The following is a 14,716-nucleotide window of genomic DNA, read 5'->3' as shown; positions in this document are numbered from 1 at the left end:
TTAGAGTGCTCAAGCTACACCATTTTACAAGATTGTTCTGATTGACCTGTATTCCTTGAATTTACATACAAGTTTATTGAGCAGGTGGACCAATATTCTACAGATATCTAGATTTTTAATAGTCACTCATATTTTGCACCTTGTGAAAACACAAGACCCCAGATATTATATAGTGAAAAATGTCTTTAGAGAATGCTTAAAACAACTAAAATTAATTTAGGAATGAGTTAAGATTTAGATAACACTATAGAATAATAAAGTTGAATGATAACGACTACAGAGAAGAGTGAAAGGGGATGGAATGATCGACCACCTAGGAGCTGTATGTCATTGTTATTGTGTTTCAAAAACAGAAAGACTTCAGAGAAGAGAAGGAGGAAAATAATCAAAGGGTCCTTAATCAAGTTCTTTTTAATCCACCTAATAGTGTGGACTGAGAGTCAGAGAAGATAGGAAAAATAAAATAGAAAATAAAGCATTGTATAGACCTCTTACAATGTAAATAAATTGTAATAGCAATATGATAATTAATTTCCAAAGAAATAAAGGAAACAATAGCAAAAAGAATGAAGGCAAAAAGAATGAAGAGAGAAAAGAAGCAAAGTAAAACCTTTATCAATAACAAACACAAGAATTTGGAAGTGAAAAAGCAGTGGAAATACTCTAAATAACAATAAAATAACAATACAAATTGCTAACGTGGATAGAAAATGGATCACATTTAATCATATATAATTTTGAAAAAACATACTAGGAATGAAAATTTTAAAGTCATAATTTAAAACATTATTTACATTATAACTACACAGTATAGTTCAGTGGTAAAATCTTGACCTAGCATATGTGAAATAATGGTGTGATCTCCCAAGCATTACAAAGGTACACACAAAGCACACACACACAAAAACCATATAAACACACACACACACACACACACACACATACACACACATACCACATACACACATTTGGAATATTGATATTATAATATTAAATAGAGGAAATTTTTTTATCACAAATATTAAAAATAGCTTAATATATGAAATCATAATATTGCTCATACTATTTAAACATTTAGTAGAAATCAAATAATCACAATATACTTGGATTCTTATAGATTAAGTAAATGGAAAATTAAGAAATAGAAGACATGAGAACCTTTGTAAATAAGTTTTAAATAATAAACATTTTGAAACATGTATCCTTTAATTTTGACAAAAGATTAATGTTACTGGTGTTTAAGTCTCAAGATTTAGAATATGATAACCAGGTGCTCTATATCTCGCTATGGGTGGCTATATCTCAAATCATTTCACTCTGGATATTTTTATGATAAGGTCTCATAGTTTCTCAGGCTCTCCCGAATTACAAACCCTATTCACAGTTCCTACCATAGGTAGAAAATGGAAGACCCAAATCACCATGCCCAGCTCAAACTTTTTTTTTTAATTCAAGTACAAATATTTACAAAAAAGTGACCAAGAAATGAAGCCTTTCTTAATATAGTATGTGATTCTTGAAAATACAGTAATTATTTGTTACCTGGAAAAATATGTTTAGAACTATAAGAAAACCAATTTATGTAAATTCACCAACCATATAATAATTAAGAAAATAATATTAAATATTCACAAGTTAAATATTTTAAAAGTAACATATATGTGAATAATTTACATGTGTAAAAATCATGCAAAATTAAATGAACTAATCCTACAACTCTGAAAAAAGAATTATCTTAAAAAACAAGAAAATAATTAATTAAGACCAAAATTTGAAATATAGAAAATAAAATGAAGTGTACCTTTTAGTTGACTTAAGTAACTGTAAACCCTTTTTATATCAATTTTATAATAAAAAAGTATGAACAAAGAAAGCAAAAGTACATTTGAACAATACCAACAGCAAAAGCATCAGTAATTGAGTGTCCAAAAAAATCGATGGAGGGGATAACAATATTCCATCCAAAAGAAATGTACTCATTACCTTAATTATGTACCTGTAACCCCTCTGTACATTACCTTTAAATAAAATTATATTGAGATTAAAAATAAAACAGATAATATAGCAATTAAGAATTCTTAGAACCATTAGTTAAAAACTTTATAAAAAACTTCCCCAAGTAACCAAGGAATATATTTTGATGATACTATTTAAATACTTAAACGTCAGCAGAAAAGCAAAATGTTTAAAATCTTTTACAAATAAAGTAATAAATCAGAATATATTACTATAATAATCATTGAATGGATTTTTAGTTGCAGTCAAATATGTAAGTATGAGGCAATATGCCATTCGTTTTCACTTAATAAGTGAGAAAGAATATTTTAGGTCTTTTAAAATATTTCATAAGTTTAATGAAGAAGCTATTCTGTCACATCATATGATAATTAGATAAAGATGATATTAGAGCAAAGAACAGATTGTACTAAGTTTTGGGATGTTAATGTATGTACTTATTTTGGTTTTGGAAAATTGTGAGGATTTCAACTTGTTCTTGTGGAAAGGGAACCCCTATCCTAAAATTAACCACTGATATAATTCTAGCCTAACAAAAACAATAATGCTAGGCTGGCATTATATCAGTGGTTAATTTTAGGATAGGGGTTCCCTTTCCACAAGGACATTCATCTGATGCATCAATGGCATCCGAGTTGCACACCAACTTGTCTAGTTTCCTGGATCGTGCAGTCCTTCCAATTTTAGTCTCTAGATAGTGCAGGATGGTGGAAATGATCCAATGCACCCAGGTATAGATTGGGAAGGAACTCCCCTAAAATTTGTCCTGCTTTTTGTTCTCAAGCCTCCTAAGTAGTTAAGAGTATAGATTGGAGCCCCTGGTGCCAAGCAATAACAGTATTTTTAAAGCAATTAGACACATAGATGACAGGCTTGTGATTACCTAAGGAAAAGGATAAAAAAGCAGTGAAGCATAGAGCACAGACAGAATTTTAACTAGCTACTCAGAGGGTGAATTAGCTTAGCTAGCTACTCAGGAGGCCGAGATGTGAAGACCACTGTTCAAAGCCAGTCCAATCATGAAAAAACATGTGATTATCTCCAAAAAACCAGAAGTGCAGCAGTGGCTCAAGTGGTAGACCACTATCCTGGAGCACAGATGCTTAGAGCAGGAATGATGAATGCATGCATGAGCACATGAACATGCACGTGTGTGTACACACACAAATGAGTATTTCAATGCAGAGTTCTTTATTTCTTTTACCTTTCTGTACTTTATTTCCCTGTATTAGTTCACAAATTAAGAAAATTAGCAAAGCAACTATTTACATACAACTCATCATGTTTCTCTAAAGTCTACTCTCTTCATGGCAGCCTGCTTTTATTTGACCCAAAAGTAAATTATTCAGGAGATCAATTCATCTCCCTCAACTCTGTAATGTTGGATGATTGTTTAACTTCTTCCTAGTAATGTAATTTTGTGAATTCCTGCATCAAGTAGCATATTTCTTTCATGAACAGGGAAGCCTCTGGGGAAAAAAAAAACTATAGGTTTTACTCCTCCTGGCAAGCATCTGGAAAGTTATTATCTTCATATAACCCATGATCTGTCTGTGTATGCCAAAGACGGCTGTGAATATAAAAAGACCCTTCTAAGCACATAGAATTTATATACCATTAATAGGTATGAAGGTTTTTTTTTTTATTATTCTGAAAATACCATACAGAGGAGTTACAATTACATGGGCAAGATAATGAGTACATTTCTTATCAAGCATTGTTGCCTCCTCCTTTGTTTCCCCTTTCTATCCCTTTCCATCTCACCCCTTCTGCCCCTCCCTGTTATTTCCCCCCCTTGCAAAAGTTTTAAAGTTCGTTTTTCGACATAACATCTTGTAAATCTCATTGTTACAATGGGTCCAACTCTATCCCTTCTTAAACGATTTGTTTTTTCCCTTCCCCTCCACAAAATATACCAACATAAAATACAGTGAAAACAGGAGTTATATCGTGTGGGAGGGACATACAAAGCAACAAAAATTCATCTTATAAATATATTACAAACAATCGCATGAAAGAAAAAAATATTTGAATACTTATGTTGGGGTACATTTCACATAACATCAACGAATCTTACCTTTTCTGCTTGTCTCAGACATATACTATTTACTACCAATAAGGGAAACTATGGCGCCTATGTGCATTTAGGCCTGGCTTACTTCACTTAATATAATTTTTTGCTAGACTTTCATTTGCCTGACAATGGGGAAATGTCATTCTTTCTGATGGAGGCAAAGAGTTCCATTGTGTATATATACCACAATTTCTTGATCCATTCATCTACTGAAGGGCATTTGTGTTGGTTCTAAGCTTAGCTATGGTAAATAATGTTGCCATAAACATAGTTGTGCTGGGAGCTTTAGTGTGGTCTTCTTTGTGATCATTTGGGTAAATGCCCAAAAGTAGGATTGCTCGGTCATAGGGGAGCTCTATGTAGAGTCTTTTGAGGAACCTCCATACCACTTGCCAAAGTGGTTGACCAAGTTTACACTACCACCAACAATGCAGTAGGGTTCCCCTATCCACATCTCCTCCTGAATCTGTTGTTATTAGAGTTCTTGATTTTAGCCATTCTAACTGGGGTGAGGTGGTATCTCAATGTTGTTTTGATTTGCATTTTTCTATGGCTAGGGAGGTTGAGCATTTCTTCATGTGTCTATTGGCCATCCTTCTTTCTTCTTCAGAGAAGTTTCCCTTTAGGCCACTTATTTATTGGGCAGTTGTTTCTTTTAGGATTTGTTGTTGGGGGATTTATTTTTTTGGAGTTCCAAGTATATTTTAGATATGAGACCCTTGTCCGTTGTATGGATAGTGAAGATCTTCTCCCAATCCGTAGGCTTTCTATTGATCTTGCTAGCTATGTCTTTGCCATGCAGAAGCTCTGCAACTTCATGCAATCCCATTTGTCCAACCTTTCTGTGATTTGTTGTTTCCGGGTCTCTATTAAGAAAATTTCGTCCTTTGCCAAGGAGATCTAGGGTTTCTCCTATTCCATCCTGTAAAGTTTTCAGAGTGTCTGTTTTGACTCTGAGGACTTTGATCCATTTGGAGTTGATTCTGGTGCAGGGTGATATATAAGGATCTAGCTTTAGTTTTCTACAAGTAGTTAACCAATTTTTCCAGCACCATTTACTGAAGAGGCTGTCTTCCTTCAATTCTATTTTTTTTAGCTGCCTTATCAAGATTAGATGGCTGTAGTTCTTTAGGTTCATTTCTGGGTTTTCAATTCTATTCCATTGGTCCTGAGGTCTGTTCTTGTGCACTGGCACACTTACCAAGCTGTTTTGATTACTATGGCTTTCTAGAAGAGTTTGAAATTTGTTATTTTCTTCCAGCACTGTTCTTTCTGTTAAGGATCGTTTTTGCTATACGTGGTCTTTTATTGTTCCATATATATTTTTGGATTGCCTTTTCTATTTCCTTGAAGAATGAGGTTGGAATATTGATAGGTATCACATTCAATTTATAGATAGCATTGGGAAGTATTGCCATTTTTACGGTGTTGATCTTTCCAATCTAAGAACATGGGGTTTTTTTGCCACTTTCTAAGTCTGTTTTGATTTCCTTTTTTAGGTATTTAAAGTTTTCATCATAGAGGTCCTTCACTCATTTGGTTAAGTTAATTCCTAGGTATTTCATTTTTTGTGGGGCTATTAGGAATAGAGTTGCTTTCCTAATTTCAGCCACAATTTTCTCATTGTTGGCATACAGAAAAGCCATTAATTTTTGAGGATTAATTTCATACACTGCTACTTTGCCAAAGTTTTGAGTCACCTTGAGTAACTTGGGAGTGGATTCTTTAAATACAAGATCATGTCATCTGCAAAGAGAGGGAGTTTTACTTATTCTTACCCTATTGGGATCCCCTTTATGTTCGCATCTTGTCTTATTGGTGTAGATAGGCATTCTAATGCTAGATTGAAGAGCAGAAGAGAGAGTGGGCATCCTTGTCTCATTCCTGAGTTTAGAGGAAATAGCTTTAGTTTTTCACCATTGAGTATAATGCTTTCTGTAATCTTGTCATACACAGCCTTTATTGTATTGAGGAATGTTCCATGGTTTCCTAATTTTTCCAGGACCTTCACCATAAAGGGGTGTTGGATCTTGTCAAAATCTTTTTCTGCATCTATTGAGGTAACCCTGTGGTTCTTATCCTTGCTCTTTTTGATGTGATGAATTATGTTAATTGATTTGCGTATATTGAAGCAGCTTTGTATCACTGAAATGAATCCTGTTTGCTCGTGGTGTATGATTTTTTGGATGAATTGTTGAAATCGATTAGCCAAAATTTTGTTGAGAGGCTTTGCATCAATGTTCATGAAAGAAATGGGTCTATAGTGCTCTTTCTTTGATGAGGGTTTTGGTATGAGGGTAATGATGGCTTCATAGAATTGGGGAATTACATCCGTTAATATTGAGAGATAAGACTGAGAGGTATTTGGATGTTCCTGCCATTTTATCCTCCTTCTTGGGAGCTACGCCTACTGCATTCTTCCTATGGTTCTTTGATTCTGTTTGGGTGTGGTTTCTTGGTCTTTATTGTGGTCTTGTTGGTTTTCTATGTGTAGGACATCTTTAAGTATCTTTTGTAGAGCTGATTTGATGGACATATATTGTTTGTTTTTCTTTGCTATGGAAGATTTTTATTTTACCTTCAGTTATGAAGGAGAGTTTATCTGGGTACACTATTCTTGGTTGATAGTTGTTTGTCTTTAGGGCATGGCATACATCATTCCAGGCTCTTCTTGCTTTAATTGTCTCTGTTGAGAAATCTGAGGTGATTCTAATTGGTTTTCTTTTATAGGTGACTGATCTTTTCTCCTTGGCAGCTTTAAGGATCTTTTCCTTGATCTGAATTGATCCCATGTGGATTATAATGTGATGATGGGATGTCCTGTTCTTGTCTGGTCTATTTGGAGTTCTAAAAGCTTCTTGTATCTGAATATGCCTATCTTTTTGCGTGTTGGGAAGTTTTCTGCTGGGATCCTGCTAAACAAATTTTCTAGACCATTAACTTCTGTCTCTATGTGCTCCTCTACACCCATTTCCCTCAGATAAGACCTTCTGATGGTGTCTTCCAAGTGTTGAATAGATTTATCATATTTCTTGAATTTGTCTTGGATAGTTGTATGTTCTTTCTCTATAATACCTAGGCTGTCTTCAATGCCAGAGATTCAATCTTCTGCATGGTCTAACCTACTGTCAAGACTTTCTACTACATTTTTTCATTTCTTTTGCTTCTGATTGGTCAGTTTTTATGGCTTCAAAATCTTTGTTGGAGCTTTGTTTTAGATCTTGTATGAAATTCTTTAGTTCCTTAATTTGTGTTCAGTGTTTATTCTCAAATCACTTGGTTGATTGGTTTTGCTTTCCTTGGACTCCCATTGCTTCTGTTGGGCTCCATTCAGCATTCTCTTTGTGGTCTCCCTGACTCCTTTCAGGTGTCTGTTTATGGATTCCATGAATGCCTCTATTGATCTTTGTCTATGCTCATCCCACTCTTGCAATTCTTGTATTACTCTTTGATTAGATTTCTCACATTCATGCAACTTGTGTAGTTCTCTTTGTCTGATCTCAGCCTGCTCATGCAATTCCTTTATTTCTCTTTGAGTGTTCTCAACCTGCTCACACAATTCCAGTATCAACCTTTTAGTATCTTCCTCAAGCCCATGTGCTTCCTGTTTTGATCTTTGGTTTGCCTCCTCTCTCTCCCTATCACCCTCACACTGAGTCCTTTGCAGGGTTTCAATCATTTCATTCACCATGTTTACCAGTAATGTTTGTAGAGCTTTTTGGGAACTCTCCTCTGGATTATTCATTATCTGTTCTATCACCTGATTATCTTGAGTGGGAATTGAGATACCCGGACTTGCCATTTTTCCTTGTGTTTTTCTTGCTTGTTCTGCCCATTTGGGATGAAAGTAATGCTAGTTTTGTGCTAGAACACCATTTTAAGGCAAGCATCAACCAAAGTCCTGTAATTGCATAGTCAAAAGTCTGCAGACACAACCTATTTCAAGAGATACAGTCTATTCAACATTAAACAACTATGTATTAATGGGGTAAGAATAGCAAAGAAGAATTTGACAAACCAGAAATTATTATGTTTAGGGAGAAAGGTGTGGAAAAATAGGGTTAGAGGGATGTGGATAGGTAAAAGGAGAGTGAAATTAACCAAGTCCTACTCTCAAGAGGGAAATGGATTGGAAAGAATGAAAGGAGAGAGAAAAAAAATTAAAAGAATAGACAAGAAAAAAAATGGAAAGACAAATATTTAAATTTAAAAAGTGAAACTCTTAAAAGTAATGAAAATTTAAAGAAGTGACATTGAGAGATAAATGGGGATAGGATGAGAGGAGGGGAGGGATAGAAAGGAGACCTGAAAAACTAAAAAAATAATTATTTGTGGAGGGGAAGAGGAAAAACAAGTCGTTTAAATAAGATACAGGTGGACCCGTTGCAACAATGAGAAGTACAAGTTGTCATGTCGAAAACGAACTTTACAACTTTGGTGGTGGGGGGATTAAATGGGGGGCAGTGGGAGGCTGGGAAGGGATGGGAAGGGGAAACAAAGGAGGAGGCTACAATGCTTGATAAGAAATGTTCTCATTATCTTGCCCATGTAATTTTAACCCCTCTGTACAGTATTTTCACAATAAAAAATAAATTAAAAAATACTTCAAATATTGTATAGGTATAAATAGATAATACTGCTATTAAGGAATTTAATCCTAAGAAGTTTTGAATTGAGGAATACATTTATGAATTAAGTATGTACACAATGGGGGATAAGGTCTTATAATCAATGACAGGTATATATGAGGATAAGCAGAACAACAAATAATTCATGCAAAAGAACAAAAGATGAAAAAGTAAAATGAATGAGAAAGAAAGAACAAAAAAGACCTAAAGGTCAGTAGAGATTTTTTTTAAAAAGCACACATACACACATATACACCTAAAATAAGAGTTATAAGAGGAAGAAAAAAAGATTAATAAAAACAATTTTTTATAATTAAAAAGTAAATATTATAAAAGATATAAAAAAAGACTTCTTTGATTTTGTTTTTGGGGTGTTGATGGGAAGATCCTTTATCTCCCTTTTGTCAGTAACCAGTCTCTTGGTGGAGTCTCTGGTTTGCTTGTGGTGTTTCGTTTTCTGTGGCTTGATTGGTTTTTTAAAGTCAGTTTGTTTGGGCAGGCAGAAAAAATTCTGTTGGTTTACCCAGAAGTTTGTGATCTTCCTCCGAGGCTAGTTCAGTGGGAGGGAGATCTGCTTTGAGTATCACAAAAGAGGGAGATGGCTGTTTCCTCTAGTTTGGAGTTGCTGTGAAAAGGCTGGGTTCTGGGAAAAGTTGAGGCCTTTCAGAAAACAGTAGCTTTTCCCTGAGGGGCTAGCTTCTGAGACATTCACAGAGCCCAGCCTGGAGCCATTCTCAGGGTTTATGTTTACTGAGTTTCAATTGATTGTCAGGGCTGCTGTAGAGAGGTGCAGCCTCTGGCTCTTTTTACCCAGTGAAGAAAGCCACTCCTTCGTGGGTGTAGCTTTCTCTGCCTGGTTGTGGAGTTCAGAATGGCAGGTCAGGGTAGGTACTTGTGACTCGCTAAATGACTCTTTTGTTTTCATCAAAGGACTGAGTTGGAGCTAGCTGCTTAGCCAGGCCTTTGTCTGTATCAAAGATGGATATCTCCACTGTTGGGGGGAGAAGTGGCCTTCCCTCCTCTGCTTCCTTTGAGAATCAGTGAGAATGTCAGTTTTGTACTCACACGGGAGTGTTGGTTCCTGGGTAGCCTATGTTCTGCTATCTGCAGGATGAAGATATCTGCTATTTGTCAGTTCTTGTTGGTGTTGAGTAAAATCTGCTCACCTGCTGCATCTGGCACATTTTTCCCAAACTCTCTGGGTTGTAGGTATGGTGGCTATTGACGCCACCACAGCCTCCACAGCCGCTGCAGCCATGGCTGCCAGAAAATGCTCACATCTGTCTCCTTACCTGGATTTTCCCTCTCTGGCCAAACTCTCTGTACTGTGATGCACACTTGGTGTGCCTACGACTGTTCACTGGAACATTAGAACTGCTTTCTCTGCGAGAACTTGTTTAGCCACCAGGTTCTCCTCTGCTATCTTCTCGAAATTCCTGAAGGTGTTTAAATGTTACTGGAATTGTTTTGGAATAAGTATTTTTTACCTTGACTATCTTGAGAAAGATTTGGTTTCTCAGCACTATTGGTAAGAACTTGAGTGAAAGAAACAAAAGGAAAAATGAGGAACAACTCAACACATACATTCAAAAGAAACAAAACAACCCAAGCAAACCCAAATTAACTCAGTACTCAAGAACCTGCAGGAAATTCAAAGGTTTTTTAAAAATAGCTATGATAGGGGCTGGGAAGATGGCTCAGTGGTAGAACGCTTGCCTTGCATGCATGAGGTCCTGGGTTCGATTCCTCAGCACTACATAAGCAAAAAGAAAAAAGCCGGAAGTGGCGCTATAGCCCAAGTGGTAAAGTGGTAGCCTTGAGCTGAAGAGCTGAGGGACAGCGCCAAGGCCCAGAGTTCAGGCCCCATGACCGGACTCAAAAAAAATAGCTATGATATGCTTATGAATATCCTGACTTCATGGGAGCCTACTGTGGTGAGGATAGTGGTTAAAGCTCAGACTGGACCGAAAGATCTGTACACAATGCCAGGAACCTGTTATTCTAAATTCCAGGAAGAATAACACTAAGTAGACTGAGCCTACGATCATACACAAGTAGGAAGCGAGATTCAATCTGAAAGTTAATCAGGATAATTTAGGGCTGGGGGCATGCCAAAGTGGTAAGAACATCCATTTAGAAGACACAAGACACTCAATTGAAATTCTATTATGGGTATTGAAGAAAAAAATCTATGACTTTAAATAATTTGAATAATTGCAAGATTTGAATATTGAGTGGAGAAAAATCCATGAGAGAGATAGAGTTTACCCATGTTGCAATGCTTTCTACTTATGTGATAATATTATGTGGTACTCCAGATACAACAGAGTTACCTTGCAATGAGCATGGATGTGCATTTGAGTGAAAGAAATACTGTACTTACACAGGTGTAAATTAAATACTTTTTGGGGGTAGATTTTAGTTCTTGAACTAAGAGCCTGGGTGATATCTCTGAGTCTTTTCTCTCAAGGCTATCACTCTACTACTTTGAGCCACAGTTCCAATTCTGATTTTCTGTTGGTTGTTTGGAGACAAGAGGCTCATGGACTTTCCTGCCCAGGATGGCTTCAAACCAAGATCGTCAGATGTCAGCCTCCTTAGTAACCAGGATTCCAGGCCTGAGCCGTCCATGTTTTTAATAATTTAGTAAATTGTACAGTTTCAGAAGTTAAAATTTATCATTATAACTTTTATAATATATGTGTGTATATTTATATCAATGCATACATATAGAAATATTTTAATGTGTTTTTGTATCTACAGTAGATTTATGAAATCATCCTTCATTACAAAATAACATGGAAACAAGTTTAATGAGGAGCAAAGCATAAGGAATAGTCATGTTTCTTGTTGAATGAAATATGAATTGTGAGAATCAGTTTGAGAAAACTATTTAACAAAATGTATAATGGCTATTAATTCCAATCCCTTTATTTGCCCATATTTTGCATCCTCACACACGAGTGTCAAAGTCAAACCACACATTTTTGCCTTTGTAGTTAAATCATGCTATAATTTAGGGGATAGGTGAAGTAATCAAATAAAAGATTAAAATAGTAAGTGATGCTATGAGAGCTGAAAATTATTTTAAATATGATAGTAGCTAATTAAATTCCATATCTCTTACTTTTACTCTATTGTCATATCCCTCATTACCACATTAGGAAAGTACATAGAAGATTCTCCCTAAATTATGTGTAAAATTATGAAAAATGTATTAAAAGAATATGGACACATCAGGGCTAGGAAAGTGGCTCAGTGGTAGAGCTCTTGCCTTGCATGCATGAGGCCCTGGATTTGATTCCTCAGCACCACATAAGCAAAAAGAAGAAAGCTGGAGGTGGCGCTGTGGCTCCAATGGTAGATTGCTAGCCTTGAGCAGAAAAGCTGAGGGCCAGCGCCCAGGCCTGGAGTTCAAGCCCCTCGACCGGACAGAAAACAACAACAACAACAACAAGAATATGGGCACAGTGTGGTTTTAGCTGATTCAGACCTGTAGGGGGTAGTGTGTTTTTGAGAACTTGAAAAACCTTGTGATGGAGATGAAGGAAGGGATGTGCTTATTCTGGAAAATTGGCTAGAGGGTTGCTCCCAGAAAAACAGTGGTGAATTCTTCCCAAAGGTTACAGTAAAATCAATCTCACAATCATGTTCTCTACTGCACTATTCACCATAGAGAACTTATGGAATCAGCCCAGACGCCCTTTAGCAGAGGGATGGTTGGAGAAAGTGTTGCGCATATACACAATTGCATTGCACCCATCCATTATAAAGACCGTTACAGCATTTGCAAACAAATGGATAGATCTAAAATTATGTTAAGTAAACGACGTCAGAGCCAGACACACAAAGGACGCGTATTTGGAAGCCAGAATTTTATGCAAGTTAAACAACAGTATTAATCAAAGCATGCTATTTGCAGAGGAGTATTTAAAAGGTGTAATTTCTTATAAAATTGAACTTTTAATCCAACAAAATGAATACCAGGAAACTATCACTTGGAAAATGTGAGGGAAAGTCAAAGGGAAGGATTAAAGAGACTTATGGAAGTAGAGAGTGAAGCCATAATATTCAATGCAAATAGTATGAAACTAGGAAAAAATGAAAGTGGGGTGAGGTTTGGAAGGATGTGAGAAATTTATGTAAAGATCCATCATACTTAAAAACTGATTCATTGAATGGAAAACCCTTCGTACAACTATTTACTAAAAATATAATGAAAAACAATGGAGACATCTGATCTTAACCCATGAGTCAATATGATAATTTCCTTCTCAGAAATTTTCTTTGCAGGTATTATCCTCATAATAACAGAAAAGTGAACAACCCAATGAATATCAATACATCACTTTGCCTATCCTAAATAGACACAATATAAAAATCACAGTACAAATATTTGAATATATCACATGATAAAATAACAAGTAGAAAATATCAAACTGTGATTGTTTTTCCAAGTACTTTACCTTTGGTATCTAATTTAATCCTCACAATAATCCCATAAAGTAGAACTACTTCTATTTTTAATTCTAAGATGATTATATGTAAGTCTTCAGAGTTGGAATTACTAGTACAACATTGTACACACGGTAAGTGTTAGGTTGTGGTCCATTCCCACCATATCAAATAACCTCATTCTATTTTATAACTAAATACCAGCACTCAGTCTACTAATTCTAGGAAAATTTCCCAAAATTATTGTGCACACTCTAATAATATTTCACTTTATCTTTGTTAGAAAATAGGTAACTAAGCCGGACACCGGTGGATCACGCTTGTAATTCTAGCTACTCAGGAGGCTGAGATCTGCGGATTGTGGTTCAGAGTCAGCTAGGGCAGGACAGACTGTGAGACTCTTATCTCTAATAAACCACTAGTAAACTGGATGTGGCACTGTGGTCCAAGTGGTAGAGACCAGGGACAACACCCAAGCCCAGATGTCAAGCCCCATGACCAACAACAAAAAAAAAAGAAAATAAGTAACTGTAACATGAAAACTCCAAGTTCATAATCAATTTATACCTCCCTGGTGAAAGGAACTGCTAAACTATAACATTCTTGATTTCTAGCTCAAAATACTAGAAATCATATTTTATCCCTTCACTCAACACTGCACTGCCTGGGGACCCCATCTCTGGTTAACACAGTCTTACTGAAAGAATGACCTGCCCAATTCCTGATGGAAACAGACTGCAGGTCTTTTGGAGCAATTGTTTCCATATTGTAGCTCACCTAAATTGTTTACCATTAGAAGTATTTTGATTGCTTTTTATACCCAACATTTTGAGAGAAATGTACTACTTTATAATGTTATTAAAGAAAGACTGATATAAAAATCACTTTTCACCCCAGATAAATATTTTACCTTTCGTATACACAAAAATGCAGTCTGACATATTAATGTTAGGAATGAGAGGTTAAAAATCATAGGCACCAAGACCTAAGTATGAATTAAAGACTCTCCAACTTGTGAATACAATTGGTTTAAAAAGACATCAATACTACTGCATTTTTTAATTCCCTATGATAATGATAATGATTCCCTATGATAATGATAATGAAAATGATAAACTCTTAACACTTAAAAATAACTCATTTTCTTGGGAGTAGGACACATAACACAAGGTTAATTCTCATCATTTAAAAAGACCTTTATTTATTCTAAACATTCACTCATAACTATAAAGATTCTAAAACTAATTGAAGTACAGAGACACAAAGGAAATAATTTAACTGCATCATGTACATTCAATGGACTGTTAATAGAAAACAAAGTTATACTAATAATTAGCTTACCCAATTCACTTACATTCTTTTATTCTATTCCATTTACTTTCATAAAAACTGGGTTTTCATAAAATGATGCATGAAAAAGCCTATATGCCCACTTACATTTTCAGATCTTAACAATATTTATTTCAGAAATTTTAGCTCTATAGTCAATGAACTGAAATAATACTAAAATATTCAAAGGACTTTCAGAAATTGCAAGACTTCC

Source organism: Dipodomys spectabilis, unplaced genomic scaffold (genome assembly GCF_019054845.1).
Source record: "Dipodomys spectabilis isolate Male_0828 unplaced genomic scaffold, ASM1905484v1 ptg000278l, whole genome shotgun sequence".
Taxonomy (NCBI): domain Eukaryota; kingdom Metazoa; phylum Chordata; class Mammalia; order Rodentia; family Heteromyidae; genus Dipodomys; species Dipodomys spectabilis.
The sequence above is the reverse complement of the archived record's forward strand: the minus strand, read 5'-3'. Positions refer to the sequence as shown.